General features: G+C 39.5%; 1 protein-coding gene across 7 annotated transcripts in view; it reads right to left on the reverse strand.

Annotated features, from left to right (window-relative positions):
• The window catches only part of BACH2 (BTB domain and CNC homolog 2), a 333,924-nt gene that overhangs the window by 139,646 nt on the left and 176,609 nt on the right, over window positions 1-17,669 (reverse strand). For 6 of the 7 annotated variants that reach the window (XM_044757188.2, XM_044757187.2, XM_070496287.1 and 3 more), the window contains exon 3: window positions 14,024-14,172. The gene's annotated coding sequence lies outside the window, so the exon portion shown is untranslated. Of the gene's footprint in view, window positions 1-5,115; window positions 5,377-14,023; window positions 14,173-17,669 lie in introns of those variants that run through there. The other variant, XM_014866697.3, reaches the window with a different exon arrangement.

Here is a 17,669-nt window from a genome sequence, read left to right on the forward strand (position 1 = left end):
AAAGACTATGTGGATACAGTATTATCTTGGAAAGAATACAAATCAAATCCAAGATATTATTCTCATTGCCATCTATTTGTGTCCTCTGTTTCAGAAAGGTTGCTTAAGATCTGCCATTAGGAAGCCTTATGGAGACATTCCACAGAATACTATGTGTTCTAAGCACGTGTTAACAGATGATCAGAGATGCTGATGAGGTTTATTTCACTAAGGACAGAGTACAACACATATTTAAGAAAGTCAGAATGGATGTTGTTTCAAATCTCTGTCCATTCAGGAGAGGACACTGTAAGTCAAACTGGACAAGGCAGCACAATGGATGCTCTTATTTTCTTCTCCTAATACCTTCCCAGAGATGGAATGAGAGATCAACCAAAAATGGGTGGCCTCCCTTCACTGCAAGTGAAAAAATAGTTTTCTCTACAACTTGCACTCTAGGAATCAACCATTCTTCATGCTGAGTTCTTTCACAGAATGAAATGCTTTGCACCAGTACAATTTGTTTCCCTTCGGGATGGAAGGTGATGAGAGGAAACAAGTATTAGGAGAGGATTAAAGAAACCTATGTTCTTATTAAGGTGGGTTTGAAGAGAAACAATGTTACTGAGAGAATGATGATTACATCCTAATAATTATGTTGGATCCTCACAAAATGATAATAAAATAAAGGCAAGCTTATATTGAACATCTAATATCACCCAGCTACAAATAACAAGAAAGAGAATCCAACAATAACTAGTTTATACAAATCAACTTACATTTATTCCTTTGTGGTCAATTGTAACCTATACCCCAAGCAGACACAATGTGCTCTCAACATGTACACATTTGTAACTTCTGTAAACTAATTAACAAAGGAGAATACAAAATAGCCAGGTATAATGGAAACCAGTGCCTTCCATCCCTGCAGCCAGTTGTACTGTAATATCTTCTGCTTGGTGCTGACAGCATTCTCTTCCCTCCTCTCATTCCGACACAATGCCTTCAGGTCTGTCTAAGTAATGTAATTTACTGGAGTGGAATTCCCTCGGTACCCTGTGCAGCACTTGGTGACAGTATCATTTATACTCCACAGTGTCGTGGCCTGACACTGATACATCGGCCTTCATCCCTCATTCAGAGCAGAGCGTGCAATTTCACCTTCCGCTCTGCCCTTCTGTGGTGTGCGTGTACAAATTTACTCCATTCAGTCCTAATTACAAACCTTGCTTGAAATGCTCTCATTAGATCTATATTGCTCACTCCAAATGTCAATCGTATTGAAAATTCCGATTTTCCTGAGGATTCATCCATTAGCAATAAACTCTAAAGCATTCTATGACTGGGTGCATTAAACCAGCAATGCGGATGTGCACTTAAAATACATCATTAGAGTAAATCTCCATTGCAAATGCTTTATATCATTCAACCAAAGGACTAATGAGCACAGCCCAGCCAGTACCCTCAAATTGCACATGAAGGATAGGTTAAAACTGGCTGTTATGTAGGAAGAAGCACATGGTATTTCAACGGGATGGATTTCAGAATCTCTGTCATAACTGATGAAGGTGTGGGAGGGAGTCACAGCTAGACCTAATTTATCACCTTCTTTTGCCTATGACTGTTACAGAGACTTGGGTTTGCGGCAAAGCGCAATAAGGCAGGCAAAGATAATAGGGAGTGTCTGTTTTCATGGGGGGCACTGAAGCTGCATCTGCAATGCCAGGAACTTTGTTAGTCAGCTCCAAGGATTTGCTCTGCCTGAAAAGCATTCTTCCATTTTGCTCAACAGAAAAAAATGGAAAAAGCAGCACTGTCTGGATACACTGAAAGAACCTGGGTACCCTTCTAATAAAAGACAGAGCTTACTGGCAGAGCTGATGTGAGAAACGTCTCCACCCCAGAGTGATGGGTCCTAACACTAAAAACCCAAAAAAGCTGCTGCTGATGTTAACGTACAAATGACAAGTCAGAAGTTGTATCTGTGACTGAGACAGTAGGACAGACCATGCAAAGGAAAATTTGGAGAGAGTTTTAAAAACTAGCAAAATACATCAATGGATAAAACCAAGCCATCACTGTTTTATACCTGCACCATGTTTTAATTCCCCAGCTTATTGGTCTCATCTATCACTTCTTGTCAGGTCCCAGGTGAGGCAAAGTTACGGTGCAGGCATAATTTCTTTTTTAATTTGATAAATGAAGAAACTGCATCCCAGGGAGGTCATGGAGGAGGCTGAAGGAAGAGTCTGAAGTGAACTCTTGGCATCTAATTCTAAAGGTTAACCAAAAAAGTTAAGTGATGCCTACAAATATGACCTTATTATGAAACATACATTTTTTTTTTAATGGAGAACTTCGGTGGGCAGAAAAAGACTCCTAGATAGGCAGGTATCCATTACATTAAACAGAAAATAATTTGCAAAATATAATAAAATGTAAAAGAAGCAACGACAATTGTTTTCTGCCTACCAGCACCTGGTCATCTATAGGACTGATCAGTAACCAGAATGATAACAGATGAAATATTTTCTGTAGGGAATTATGCCACCACGGAAGCTAACTGCTCCTAAAGTTCTGTGCATTCCCACCTGAAACATTTAAAACCTTACTTGATGCAACATTAGTGCTCTCTCTTTCATAATGCACATCAGCAGGTACTACAATTAACATGCACAGATGTTAGAACTGAAATATTCATGTTTAAATAAAAAAGATAGTGAGAAGGCAAAAACAACTGAATATGCTCAACACAGTGCTAATCTTAATAGGAAAGAGAGGCTTACCTTATGCTAATTTAATTGCAAAATTAAAAAAAATGATCTCCCAGATGGCATCAGTAACCTATGAAGACACAAACTACTCTGTAAATGACCTGTGGCCTTCAGATTGAGACACAGAACAAGAGGCTGATCTTGTGTCCACGTAGTTCCAAAATTTGTACTCCAATTATAGAGGGGAAGCCCCAAAATGCCCTGAAATTCTCCAACACATTCTTATGATGCAATGGCACGAATAAGAAAAACAACACCATCATTTTACTGAGGGCTGGCTTTGAGCTTCATATATGTTATCTCATTTAATCCTTACAACCACACTATGAGATAGGTACTATGCCTGTTCCAGTCTTCAAATAAAGACATGCAAGCCCAGGAAAGGTTAAATAAACAGATTAAGGTCAACAGGTAGCTAAGCTAAGAGTTGATGCTGAGTCCTCTTTCTTCCAAAGCTCTCGTCTCACTTTAACCACCATGCCTTGATGCAGCTGGAGACGTCAAATAGGAACGTGATTTGCAGTCTTCAATTTCCAGAGGCTTCTGGAATGACTGTCCTCTTGACTCAACTTATTTCACAAATTACATCAAACTGAAAAGCTCTGAACACTTGTAGACATCCTCATTCTTTGGAAATGCCACAGCCACTTAGCCAGAGGAACGGGGACAGCACCATCACCAGGATCACGAAGGTACAAATTTCCCTGTGAACGCTGACACCACCTCTCTTTGGTGTTTCTTCTAGCCACAAACCGAGACATTATCACTTACTGTGGTTGCAGTAGACTCAGCAATGAAATGAAGGGGAGTTTTTACTTGGGTAACTGCCCCTCCAGCATCTGGGTCCGTGGAGGGTATTCCAGGACACACATGTGCTCAGCCCTGTCTCCCCTTCCTTACCACCTGGTCGGCACACAAACAAGAGTTTTCTATCTTTCAGAAACACCACTAAGAAATCCTTTCCTTGCTGTTCTATGAATCTATAAGAAACAACTTTCTAACAATGAGCCAAGAAGATGGATGTTGTAAAAACAGCATTTCAAACAAGACAATTATTTTTTCAAAAAAAGATTCAAGGATTTTTATCACTTCTTCTTTCAACCTCCCATAGACACAATTTGTTTATATATGAGTTGTGTCTTTCTTCCTTCAAAATGGGAAAATGCTGATAAACTATCACATGCAGACAAACAGCGCAAAAACCTGGCTGCCTTTTGCTACTCAAACAGAGGCACATTTATTTCCCAACGCACCACTTACCAGACAGATGCAAAGATGTGGGCAAGCCAGTCATCAGAATTAACAGAGTGATTGTGCTTGCACTACATATTCTGATTTGTATGAATCTTATTTTTAACCATGCACAAAGGGCAATAAATGGAAAATCTTATTCTAACCGCTACTTTTTCTGGGCCACCCACACTGCTCCACCTACCGCACAACTTCACAAATATAAAAAACCCAACCCAGGCTTCGTCCTAACAAGGGATGCAAAGTGGCTAAAATGTGTGACATTTTTTCCAGTTACTGTTTGTACTTTCATTCTTTTTCTATATCAGGACTTTCAGGGAAAACAACATTGATTTATGTATGGGCATTTTCAAAGACTCCACGTTGGTATGTCATGCGGCGCACAGGCAAGCACAATCCGCGACGCGCTGGCACCACCCTGCCGTGAGATGCACGTCAACCAACTTTCAGCAAAGAAATGCACCCAAAACGTTTCTGTAAAGTCAGGAAGATGATACCCACAACATTTTGTTTTGAGACAATGACTGTGTTTTAAAAATTCTTCAAATGAACAAAAGTTGTATCAGAAACATAAACATTTCAAAAACAGAGCAGGCTGTCAAGAATGATTTTGCCGAAGTCAGGTCAAGATCGCTTGACCTAAATCTGCTGTTAGTTCACTGTGCAATGCTCACCAAGGCGCAGTATCCCCTTGCCATCTCCCTTCCCTTCTGTGAATTTTTCTCTCGTCTGCTCTTTTCCAGTCACCACGCCACAGCCTGCAGCTCACCAAGCATTAACTCACACATAACCATCACTGCCAAGTGACATAGCTGTTATCGAGAGACAACCACCTTGAGAGCAAAGAAGAAAAAAAAACTGATGAAGAGGATGTCTTCTAGGGGCATAGAGAGGAGAGATAAGAGAGTCTATTTTTGATCACTATCTCTTCAGATTTTTAATGAAAAGTTAAGTTATTAAGGTCCCAGGGTACCAATGAAAATGCTTGTTCCTCTGAACCCTCCGCAAACCACAACAGCAAACATAAGCAGGCAGTGATTAATATTTAAAAGTCAGTTCAACAAAATAATTAAGGCACGAAAGGAGTCAACTCTAAGAAAGGCGTCTTTACCTGTGTGCTTGCTCATTATCCAGAAACTAGAGGAAATGTTCTGTCATCCTCTGGTAGTTAAAACACACCCTGCAGAGCTAAGGCTTCTTCCGATAACGCAAAGTACTAGAGCCGTGCTGATGAGATGTATCAGAAAATCGTTTTTGGGGTAGAGTCCACTATCGTCAGAACTTCTGACTAGTGTTGTAAAAACACGGGTAATTAAGTGTTACGAAAAAGTGGGTCATACACCACTGAGATACAACCACACCGCCCCCAAACCAACTCCAAATGACTGTGCTGTGACAAGGTGGGAGGGGTCTGAACACAGCGAAAGCAAAACTTTTATGTGGTTCCCGGAGCATTTTAGTTTTCACTGGTTTAGGTTAGAGAAAGTTAATCTCAACGTCAACTGCAAACCATCTAACTTTTAGCACGTTCTTGAAATTTTATGATAAACGCTGGCTGTTAATGTAATGGGAAATTCAGATACAATGTCATAAACAGTCCGAGGGACAGTCTCAGGCTTAAACGACATGCCCATCGCCGAAGACTGAACACCGTCACTCAGTGAGGCAAGGCGGTCAAACCGAAACTAAGACGAAGAACCAAGTTCTTTATCCACACTAGCATCTCCTTGTCCAAGGGAGGATCAAAGTACTGTAGACCACTTCCCCACACCTGTACCCAAGCCAGGCATTCAACACAGTCGCAGATATTTATCAAAGCAGCCTTCGACTGCTGTAGGAAGAAGGCAAAGTGTGGTACCTGAAGTGAGCACGTTCACTCATCTGTCACTCGAGTCACAGAAATATTAATTCAAGTCAACACATACTGATTCCCTGTTATACACAAGGACACAAAGGATGTGAAGGGAGGCAGAGAGAAGAACCTGCTTTCAAAGAACCTAAGTCTTACACAGGGGATGATAAGTAAGACCTAGTCATACTCGATGCCTAATACAGATCATTTTAGAAAACAAAATCTCGTCAGCAGCTGCTCACTGTATACCTCCTACTCTACTGACAGAAGGTTTGTAGATAACGTTCCTGCAACACTTCTCAGATGAACCCTTTAGCAATCCCCTTAACTTTTCTCTGAGTTTTCTATCAGTGCTCAAAACCCTTCCTGACTTTGGCTATGTGTTAGGATTCACCCAGATCCAAAGTCCTAGCACTCTCCAAGGAGAAGCAGAGAGCTACGAGCACAATCCCAGGAGCCACACCACCACCAGAAGACTTTGAAGAGAAGCTTCTGTGAAGGGGGATAAAGGATGCAAAGTTGAAGGAAAACTCTTTGGTTCACAGAACAAGAAGGGATATTTTTGAATCACATTTTGTTACCATCAGGTATAAAATTAGAATTTTACCAGAGTCCATACTGTTCGGGTTATAAATGGAGAATGTGGAGATCTGATTAATCAACCTTCCCCATTTCTGAAAAATTGCCTTATGGTAAATTGACTGCAAAATTTTAAATAACTATAACACAACCAGTTGACCTACCACTAAAACTATCTCGTATATAATTGAATCTTTCTTTTATGATTCCAGGGGCTCACCAGGATCTTGCAGAACCATTCAATAATTACTTCTATTGACAGAATATAGAAATGAAAAAAACCAGTTAATAGCGATTTCCATTTGATAAAGATACTGGTAAATCTAACAGGGATCTGTTCTTACAAGAGTTGATTAATATCTATTTTTTTATTGAGGCAACATTGGTTTACAACATTATGTACATTTCAGGTGTACATCATTATATTTTTATTTCTGTGTAGACTACATCATGTTTACCACCCAAAGTCTATTTGCCATCCATCACCGTACACATGTGCCCTTTTACCCCTGATCAATGTAATCTGAAGGGAGAAAAATAGGCAATGTGATCACTGTCCTAGAAAATGATATGTAAAGTCATCATTCCTAAGCTCCACCAGTTTGTGGGGTGTATTCAGTTCAGAGTATTGCTTGTAAATTTGGAATTAGTTGATTAACTGAAAAAAGCCTGGAAAAATACACAAACATATGAGTTAACAGGTAGGTTGTACCTGCGCTGCTGGATTATAGGTAACTTATTTTCTTCTTTAGTCTATTCTGTTATTTTATAAATTATGTGCAATAAACACGTATTTTACAATCAGGAAAATAAAGGTATTTCTGTTCTGATAAAAAGAATTAATTATTCTCTGATTCTGCTCTCTCTGACAATTAAGAACACTTAATACATGGGACTCAGAATAATAATCTGGCCTGGTGACAAATCAGACACAAAATACTGGAAAAACCTGCTAGCAACAATAGATTATAGCTTCTAGTTAAACACTACAAGGACTTTAAAAATCCTGCAATACTGGAGAGCTCTGCAAACACTATTTGGGTCAGAAGAGCAGAAACCCTCTTCCTGATCCTGACCCACAGTCTGTGTACTCTCCAGCTGCAATAAATAAGGCTCCAGGCGCCAGGGCCCTCAAAACCACCACTTTAATGGGGGTGTCCTCGGAAGGGTGTGTGCCATCCGCTGGCTTAAATCACAGCTCAGAGAAAAGTGTCATTTCGCTAGTGACAGGTGCATCCAAAAAAGAGCACACAAATAATTTCTAAACAGCAACCAACTGAAAATTATTAGAATAAGTTGATAAACTCTTTGTGCTACAACCCATCTCACTTGGTAAATAAACCGCTTTATGATATGCATGGCTGAGTTTCTGTGGAGACTCACAGGGAACATGATCTGAAGATTTTGATTTATACATTAACGTATATTACCATGCTGGTGGCATCACCTCTATATCTACCATTAATGCATACACAGAGCATGAAAATTAACCTTGATGATGCCTTGAGCAGATATAACTGTGAAACTGAATATGACATAAATAATCATATCCTACATTCTTAAAAAAAAAACACATCAGAATTGGCTTCAAAACTATGCCAATGGTTCCCCAATGACTATAGGAGTTAAATATATATGTTCATGAAATTATATATTACTCTTAATATCACTAATATTACAACTTTTAGCATGCTTCCAAACAGAATAAACCTAAAAGGAATATCTGAAACTTTAAACTCTGGCATTGGAAAAGTGGTAAAAGTCAAAACTTGCAGTTTCTCAAGAAGAATAAAAATGAATGGTATATTTTTCTATCCTAAGTCAATAATTTTAGATGATTATTTAGGCATGAAAATAGGTACAATAAAACCTCAGTTAACTATATTATTTGAAGACAAGAAGTTTTTTTGTTTCAATTTTCTAGTTAATTGACAGAGAGACAGAAAATGCTTTTTGTTGAAGATCTTTCCAAAGCAGTTTCTTTTCCTAATTATAAAACATTTAACCATTCTCAATGATTCAGCAGGTCAATGTCGTCAGCTACAAATATCCTCCAGGGTATATTTTCTACCTTTACTAAACCAAAGCTATCTTGTTTTCTGAACCTTTATTTTTGAAAAAGGGAAGTGGGATATGTGCGGTAGGGTGGGGTGTGGGAGGGGGTGGGGTGGGGGTGGGCGTGGGGAAGTATGAAGGTTAGTTAATTCAGGGTTCTGGGTAGTTGGGTTCCAGGGAGCTAAGCCATCACTAAACATGAATTCAATGTCCGGAACCAGGCAAACTTGATTCCTAGGAAACATGAGCGCCGACAAGGAGAGCCCCTAAGGGTCTGTCTTGGTTGGAATTAGATCATTCTGTCTGGGTACCTCTTGGTTTGTTGGTCTTGTCTGGGGAAAACCTGTGTCAGTGTGTCCATTCAAAAATTATGGTCTCCGAACTCATGGGGCTGAATTTATTTTTATTAGATTCTACATCCACGTTGTTTCAACTCAAGCTTAGGGTGCCGGTAGCTACACGTGGATGTCAGGGACGAATAAACGCTTTTCTCTTAGACTTGCTGATTTGGATTTTCTTTTCTAGATTAAAAACCTTTTATTCTAGTTTTTTTGACATCTTAGCAGCTCCCTATGGCAACTGACTCAGAAACCTTGGTTGCTTTGCCCTGTTCTCTGTCACCTAAATGAAAAGCACGGAGAGTTTCTTTCTAAGCAGGTTTGGAAAGTCTGGGGTGCGAATGAGGGGACTGATTTACATATATTGTACTTTAATTTTGGTGACTTTATTTTATCTTTTTGGTTATACCTTTCCCCTAAGCCAAATACATATATGCATACATACATATGTCTACAACATACACACACACATACGTAAACCATCTTGACGTCTTAAGGAGGAAGTGGGATAATTTAGGACAGAGGTTTCTGAGCTCTTTGAAACTATGGATCCTTATGCCCTGTCCTTCAGGAATTACAGCCACTGGTCAGACCCAGGGGCAGGGCCTGAAGGTAGTGAAGGAGACGTGAAGAAACATGGCTTCTAGACCCCATGAGAATTCGCTGATCGCTCTCCAAGGTCAGCTTTCTAGAAACACAGAATAAAAAGCAAAACCCCAAAAAATAGGGCCCAAATGTACTAACTTAGTGGGTTCAATCCTGTATATTCCTACAAGACTGCAGGTCACTCACTAAATGGTTCTGTGATTTATGGGTACAGTAACACCCAATACTACAGGGATTTGGTGATGAGGGGATAAATTATACTTCATTTGCAGTATGTAAAACAGGCATTATAACTCTTTGCTATTACTTTTCTTTCAAAGCTTTCCTTTTTTTCTCCTAGGCTTCAATCTGTGGCAAGTTTATGTTCCCTAGTTCTTGCCTCAACATCCACCTCCACTGATCAAGACCTGTGACACGCCACAGCTGTGCACACGGCTCCGTAACCCCATGCATCCCAGTGCACTGTACACGGACTCCTCTGTGAACACACGGCTCAGAGGAACTGCAGCAGCGTCCCTACAGGAGTACAGGTGGGTCCACGTTCCCTCCATCACAGTGAAGCAGCTTTCCCACATGTGTAAATGGCATTTTAGTAGAGATGGCAAATTTCCCTGGTAGTTTCTGACAAACGTGTCCTTGCCCTGATAGGAAACCCATGCCTAAGACTGAAGTATAACGTTCCGCGATCCTTCACCCTTGCCCAAAAGCTGCTAGGGGCAGTACCAGGGCTGAGGGAGCTGTGAGGGACACGGCTGTCTATTCTTACTCCACCCTCACAAACTGTAACATCCCTGTCAAGCACTACTTAGTTACTTAGTTATCATGCCCAGTATTCTTGGAAGGAAAGTGAACTCTGGTATTCATTTTTTTAATTGTGGTAAAATATGTATAAGATAACATTTACCATTTTAATCATTTTTAAGAGTACAGTGGCATTAAGTATATTCACATTGTTGTGCAACCATCACCACCATCCATCTCCAGAACTTCTTCATCTTCCCAAAGCGAAACTCTGGACCCATTAAACATTACCTTTCCCTTCCCTTCCATTCCCAGCCCCTGGCAACCACCATTCTGCTTTCTGACTAGGAATTTGACTATTCTAGGTACCTCCTACAAATGGGATCACACAAAATTTGTCCTTTCTTGTCTGGCTTATTTCGCACAGTATCTTCTAGGTTCATCCATGTTGTAGCACGTGTGAGAATTTCATATTTTTAAGGCTGAATAATAATCCATTGTATGTCTATGGCATGTTTTCTTTACCCATTCATCTGCTGATAGACATCTGGGTTGCTTCCACCTTCTGGCTATTGTGAATAATGCTGCTATGAACATGGGTGTACAAATATCTGTTCAAACCCCTGCTTTCACTTCTTTTAGGTGTATACCCACAAGTCGAACTGCTGGATCATATGGTAGTTCTATGCTTAATATTTGAGGAATCGTCATACTGTTTGGCATTAAGTTTTAAAAAAAGTAATAACCTTTATGTTTCAGTGCTGTTTTAGGTTCACAGCAAAAGTGATGGGAAATCACAGAGGGTTCCCCTATCCCCATCATCCCCACACAGGCACGGTAATTCTACAGAGACACTGTAGGCACTCAGTGACTTGAGTGCTTCCACCAAGGCCACAGGGAGTGATACAGACAGGCCATGCCAGGTCCCAGCCCTGAGTCACCTGAGGTGTCACAGTAGCCTTCTTCCCTCCCAGGCTTGAAGTTATGACACTGACTGACATCAAAGGTCATCCCTACAGGAAAACCTGATGTGTAAATGTGGACACTCACAGATGCCAAAGCAGGAGGGAGATAAAGAGCATTTGATCCAACGCACTTCTTTCACTTCACAGTGAGGATGCTTCATAAATTGGAAAGCTTCCTTCTGAGAATGCTGTGCAGAATAACCAATTAGTGCTTGACAGAGATGTTACAGTCTGTGAGGGTGGAGGAATACTAGATAATTACATCACTCACAACTCTGTCAGCTCTAATACCAGCCCTGTTACCCTTTGGGCAGAAGACAGTTCTGGATTAATTCCTTATAGAACTCTTTCATCACCTATCACTTTTTTGTCTTATTTTTCTGATTTTGTGGGTTTTATTTTAAGCACATGCACTTAAATTTATTGCCAGGATTTCTGGCTCTGTTAATGTCTAAGCAACAGATATGCACCTTCATTACATATCTGGGAATTGCTTCACTAACAGCATTTATTCTCAATTCCAGAGTTATAATAAAAGAACTGTAAGTCCTAAGTGTTACTTTGAATGATAACATTCACCATATACAAGTGAAATGGTAAAATCACAACGCTTATCCACAGACTTAAAATGCCTAGAAATTTCTCAAACATTTCCTGGACAGCCTCACTCATACTATCTTTAAACTCGCATCAACTCAGTGAAACAAAAGGAAAAATGTTGTTTAAAATTTCTACAATGAAAGCTTAGAAGTATACAAAAGACATATATATTCACCAACACATATGTACATTTGCATGTATGCTCACATATATCCAAGTGTGCATCCCTTGAGCCAAACTCTTCTACTTTTTTCTATTAACATGGAATAAATTGTTCTTGTCCTCAGCAGAAAGGTGATTGGCTTGTTCCAAAGCTAACACAATAACATGTCAAAATATTTCAGTCCTGAGAACTTAAAACCCTACAAAACCCTGGACTTGCTGTCTTGGACTATTTATTAGAGGTGCGCCTCCCTTCCCACATGTGTTTTGTAAATCAAGTCACATATAAGTGTATGAGGGGAGGGATAATACTATGATGATCACTTTGAAAGGGAATAGTATATTTCCCAACCCAGGAGGGAAAAAAGATTTTTCCTTTTGAGTGTATCTAAAAGCTTGATGAGCACATCTGTGCAAGGACTGTAGCTGTCATTTCAGCCTAATAAGGGCACGTTAGTCACCCCTGCTGAAAACCAAGGACAAAGAATGACAGGTACTGTTGACTCTGGGGTAAAGCTGGTACAGAAGAATGACATCTACTAGGCTGGACTTTCAAATGTGATGGTGCCCCGAGGACCTTAAAATTCTCTTTTCTGAGAGATGAGTCAATGTATTAGGTAAAGCACTAAATATCTTAATCTAGTGATATTTAATACTGAATCTTTAATACACTTTTCTGCCTTTATCACTCATCCTTTCAGTCATACTTGAGGTTAAAGCAGTGATTCTCAAAGTGGAGTCCCTGGACCAGCTGCACCAACATCACCTGGAAACTTGTTAGAAAATCAGATTCCCAGCCCATCCCAGATCTACTCAATCAGAAATTCTGACTAGGAAGCTTCTGCACGGCAAAGGAGACCATCAACAACAGGCAACCTACCAACTGGGAGAAAATATTTGCAAATCACATATCTGATGAGGAATTAATATCCAAAATATATAAAGAACTCATACAACTAAACACAAAAAAAACAAACCACCCAATTAAAAACTGGGCAGAGGATCTGAACAGACTTCTTTCCAAAGAAGATATACAGATGGCCAACAGGCACATAAAAAGATGTTCAACATCACTAATTCTTAGGGAAATGTAAATCAAAACTACAATGAGATATCACCTCACACCAGTCAGAATGGCTATTATTAAAAAGACAAGAAATAACAAGAGTTGGAGAGGATGTGGAGAAAAGGGAACCCTCATACACTGCTGGTGGGAATGTAAACTGGTGCAGAGACTATGGAAAACAGTATGGCAATGCCTCAAAAAGTTAAAAATAGAAATACCATATGATCCAGCTGTTCTACTTCTGGGTATTTATCCAAAGAACATGAAGACACTAGTTATAAAAGACATAAGTGCCCCTGTGTTCATCGCAGCATTATTCACAATAGCTAAGATTTGGAGACAACCTAAGTGCCCATCGATAGATGAATGGATAAAGAAGATGTGGTGTGCGTGTATATACACACACACACACACACACAATGGAATACTACTCACCTATAAAAAAAGATGAAATCTGGCCATTTGCAACAACATGGATGGACCCTGACTGTATTATGCTAAGTGAGATGAATCAGAGAAAGCCAAATACCGTATGATTTCACTCATATATGGAAGATAAACAAACACATAGATATAGAGACCAGATTGGTGGTCACCAGAAGGGAATGGGGCAGGTGGAGGGCAAAGGGGGTAAGGGGGAAACTTGTATAGTGATGGATGGCAACTAGACTTTTGGTAGTGAACATGATACGTTTTATACAGAAGTTGAAGATATAATGATGTACATCCGAAATTTATATAATGTTATAAACCAATGTGACCTCAATAAAAAATTAAATTAAATTAAAAAAGAAAGAAATTCTGGGCATGAGACCCAGCAAACTGTACTTTAACAAGCTCCTAGGTGATTCTGATGCAAGCTAAAGTTTAAGAGCCACTAAGTTAAAGAACCACCAATATGTAGATCTTAACTCCAGTTTTCGTCCTCAGTTATAATTCTCAAGGTACTTTGTTGAAAGAAAAGTAACTCGTGCGTTTAGGCTATTTGTTATTATCATTTAAGAAAATTCTTACCATTATTTGGTTTGAGGAAAGAAACCTTAGTCAAAACTTACATGTAATTTTTCCAGGTCCTGTGCTGGCTTCGAGTCTTAGGATGCAGGGAACTGGGCGAAGGGAGAGATGAGAAGGCTACAGCAATCCATTCAGACATGGACCCCAAAGCTTTGTGGGGCAACCTTATGACAGGTCAGTGAGTGTCCACCTGATTGGGGAGGAAGAATTGTCCATTAGCAGAGTAAACCTGGCATGTTAACATTTCCCCTCTCTCCTGCTATCCTGCTACACCCCACCCCCTGCTTTTATGACCTCCAAACTAACTTACTCTGCCCCTGGCTGTGTGCCTAGTGACTGGTCCACATGCAGAGACCATCAGAAAATAGCTGGAAGCTCTATTCCGTGAGATATTTCCTTTAGGTGAGCATCCCTCACTGGGTGCTCTCCTGAACCCCAAAAGCAGCTGGGAGATAGGTCAACGTCTAATCCGTTCTCTCTCTATTCTATCTCATGAATATTTGCTTTCAATAAATCAGAAGACTTTGATTTAAAAGTCATGTGGCTGTAGTAACAAGACGATACAGGAAGCAAATGATAAATTTGAGAATTCTGACTGAAATGAGATGATTCTCTGATGCTTTAAATATGTTTATTTTTAAATTAATAATGCTTATTTTTTCTGATGGCAAATTAATACATGCTTATTGTCAAACATTTTTAAAATATAGAAAAGCATAAAGAAAAAATAAAGATCAACTGTAACCTTGACACTGATAAATCACTGATGCTATTTTGTTGCATAGGTCCACAACCCCTTAATGGAAACTCCTGGGCTTCCGAATAAGTTTCAGAATTGAGAATTGCTTGGATTTTAGAGAGTATTACAATATGACCAACATTTATCAGATAGCACTCCATCAGAGGCTGGAGCAGCACACCATAATCAAAATCTTAAATATTTCTGCAGCAAAATAGATGCACATTCTTATTAAGTTGGATAAAAAATCTCATACTAGTTCAGGCCAGGCTTTTCGACCACACAAGTTACCAAAAACCCTTTTGACTTTTAATGCTTTGGGATTCAGAATTAGGGATAAGAGATCGTAGACCAGTGCTCTTTTCAGATACACAAAAATAGTCGGAGTTTTGTTTCTACTTTGTTATTCAATGTTATACGAACGTGAGCATTTCCCAAGTTATTAACAATTCTTTAAAAACACGCTTTTCAATGTCTACGTAATATTACACCCCATAGAAAAGGGCTTTATTTATTGAACTATTTTTCTCATTTTTGGAATTACATATTGCTTTTTTTTGTTATTGCAAATAACACTTTGAGGGACATGTCTGAATATCAGATTGTCTGAATTTCTGAATATTTTCTTAGGTATATTCCTAGAAAAGGAATTATTAGGTCAAACAGTGTGAACTTTAAGGGTCTTGAAGATTTTCCAGAAAAGCTATATGAATTTACACTCCTGCCACACCATGAGTGTTTGGTTAATTTGTTCAATTACCCACTTTATCATAAGCACAGAAAAAACACACTTGCACCTCATACATCTTAACAAAGTTCTAATCAGTGACAACTCTATTTAGGAGATTTTATTTTTGTTTTTCTTATGCAGAAGATAGTGAACAGTTCACTAGGTTTTACCCATAACAAGAGAGAAATGAGATTAACCTAAGTTTACCATCAAATTAAACCTCATTAGAGCAGAGTGAGTCAGATCTGGGCAATGGAGGAGCTGCCACTTGTCCTTGGGATCTTTACTTGGAAAAGGGTACTGAGGATTCCAGAAATAATTCACATCACCATGAGAAGAAAAACAATTGGCTGCTGATTATTTGTGGGCTGATAATTCTGCTTCTGGACTACTGAGGGCTTGTGTTTCCCTTCCTTTTGTTGTTTTCTTATTTCTTGGACATTTTGCAGCTTAGCATGGCCATCAGGGAGCAGAAATATATGAAGGCAAAAATCAAATCAGACAAGGTAATAATGACTAAGCCTCCTGAGTGCTTATGATGTGTCAACTCTGGTGCCAGGTGCCTTGCATGCATTATCTCATTTAACACTGGTATGAAAACTGGTAGCTGCGAAGTTTGAAAGTGTGCTGGCTCATCAATTCCCCTTCCACCCTAAGAAGTCTGGAGGAGCTAGAGGTTTGGAATTTCAAAGATCTATTCAAGCCTAGGATCTTATACCATGATTGATGCGGGGTCGGTGAGCCGAAGAGTCGAAAGAAAGATTTCTTAGACTCTCCAGATCTGGCAGTAGTGCTCTTTTATTTAGAGAATAGTGTGGAATAGCATGGGGACAGGACCCATGGGCAGTCAGAGCTTCTGCTGCCGCCGCTTCTGCTGCCGCCACTGGCATGGGAACAGGGCCCATGGGCAGGGAGAGCAGCTGCTGCTGCCCCCGCTGGCATGGGGACAGGACCCATGGGCAGGCAGAACTGGTGCGTGGGGACAGGACCCACGGGCAGTCAGAGCTCCTGCTGCTGCCCCGAGTTGAGGGTTAGGGCTAATTTTATAAGGCATGGTTATGTGACTTATTTTTACTGGAGAAAAGAAAAGATGATGTAAAAAGTCATTAAATGATTTCAGTGCAGATGGGGTCTGGTTATTGTGCGGTCATATAACTTTAGATACGAATCTGGCCATATAGATCGGCATGTAGGTGAGGATACCCTGGGCTTCTCTCCCTGGGGTGGTCCTAATTCATACCATAAAAAAAGTCCACTGAGTCGTATAGTTTGGCATGTAGGCCAGGTCACCTTGGGCTTCTCTAGCTGGGGCAGCCTTAATCCACATCAATGATGACTCCAAGTCTGGCTATAAATCACAAACTTTACCTTTCTGCTTTTTGTCAGCGCCCTCTATAGCATCAATATGAAGCAGGGAAAATGGTATAGAGAAAATACAAGAAACTTCTAGATAACGGTAAACACTTTGAAGGTCCTATATTGAGAGAAGGGAGGCTCGATCTCTCAGAGTACAATAGAGAGTTGAGAGTCTGTTACATAACACAAAACAGGGTATACGCAGAGAAGACATGAAGACACACACATAATATATGCTTTAAAAACAACCAACCATACAAACACATTCTTCCCAAATGTGACTCCAAATTAGTAATACTAAATCAGGGCTCACAACCTTAAGTTTCTTTCCATTTATAGCTTTTTCTAATAATTTTTCTTTCTCTTTTCCCTTAATATGTATTTAACCTTACAAGATAATTGGTGTAGAGAATGCCACAATTTTAATACACTAATAAAAGAAAATAGAAGAGATATTTTTTTTGCTATATGGAATGAAATAACCTCACTCTTTGCCTTATCTATAAACTCAATTTCTGCAAGGTATAGTATATACCATAAAATGGCTGCAGTTCAGAGAGAGAGGTGAAAAAAAAATTCAATTTTATTTTGAGAGTGAGTTAAATTGATCTTCCCAACAATCTTATCTAAAAGTAAGGGATGATTCCATCAAAATTATCAAGACCAAAAGACAAAAGATGTATCAAGAAGGGACCCATTTCCTTCATTATGGCTTCTCTTTATCATTTAAATAGCATTCTGCTGATAATTATGTGTCAAGTTGGTAGAATGTCTATAAATGATTTTTCTTTGCCACAATCAGATCTATGGTTAATTTCCTAAGTACACCAGGACAATAGGATGTGAAAAATACAGCGTGCAA

Source organism: Equus asinus, chromosome 24 (genome assembly GCF_041296235.1).
Source record: "Equus asinus isolate D_3611 breed Donkey chromosome 24, EquAss-T2T_v2, whole genome shotgun sequence".
Lineage (NCBI taxonomy): Eukaryota > Metazoa > Chordata > Mammalia > Perissodactyla > Equidae > Equus > Equus asinus.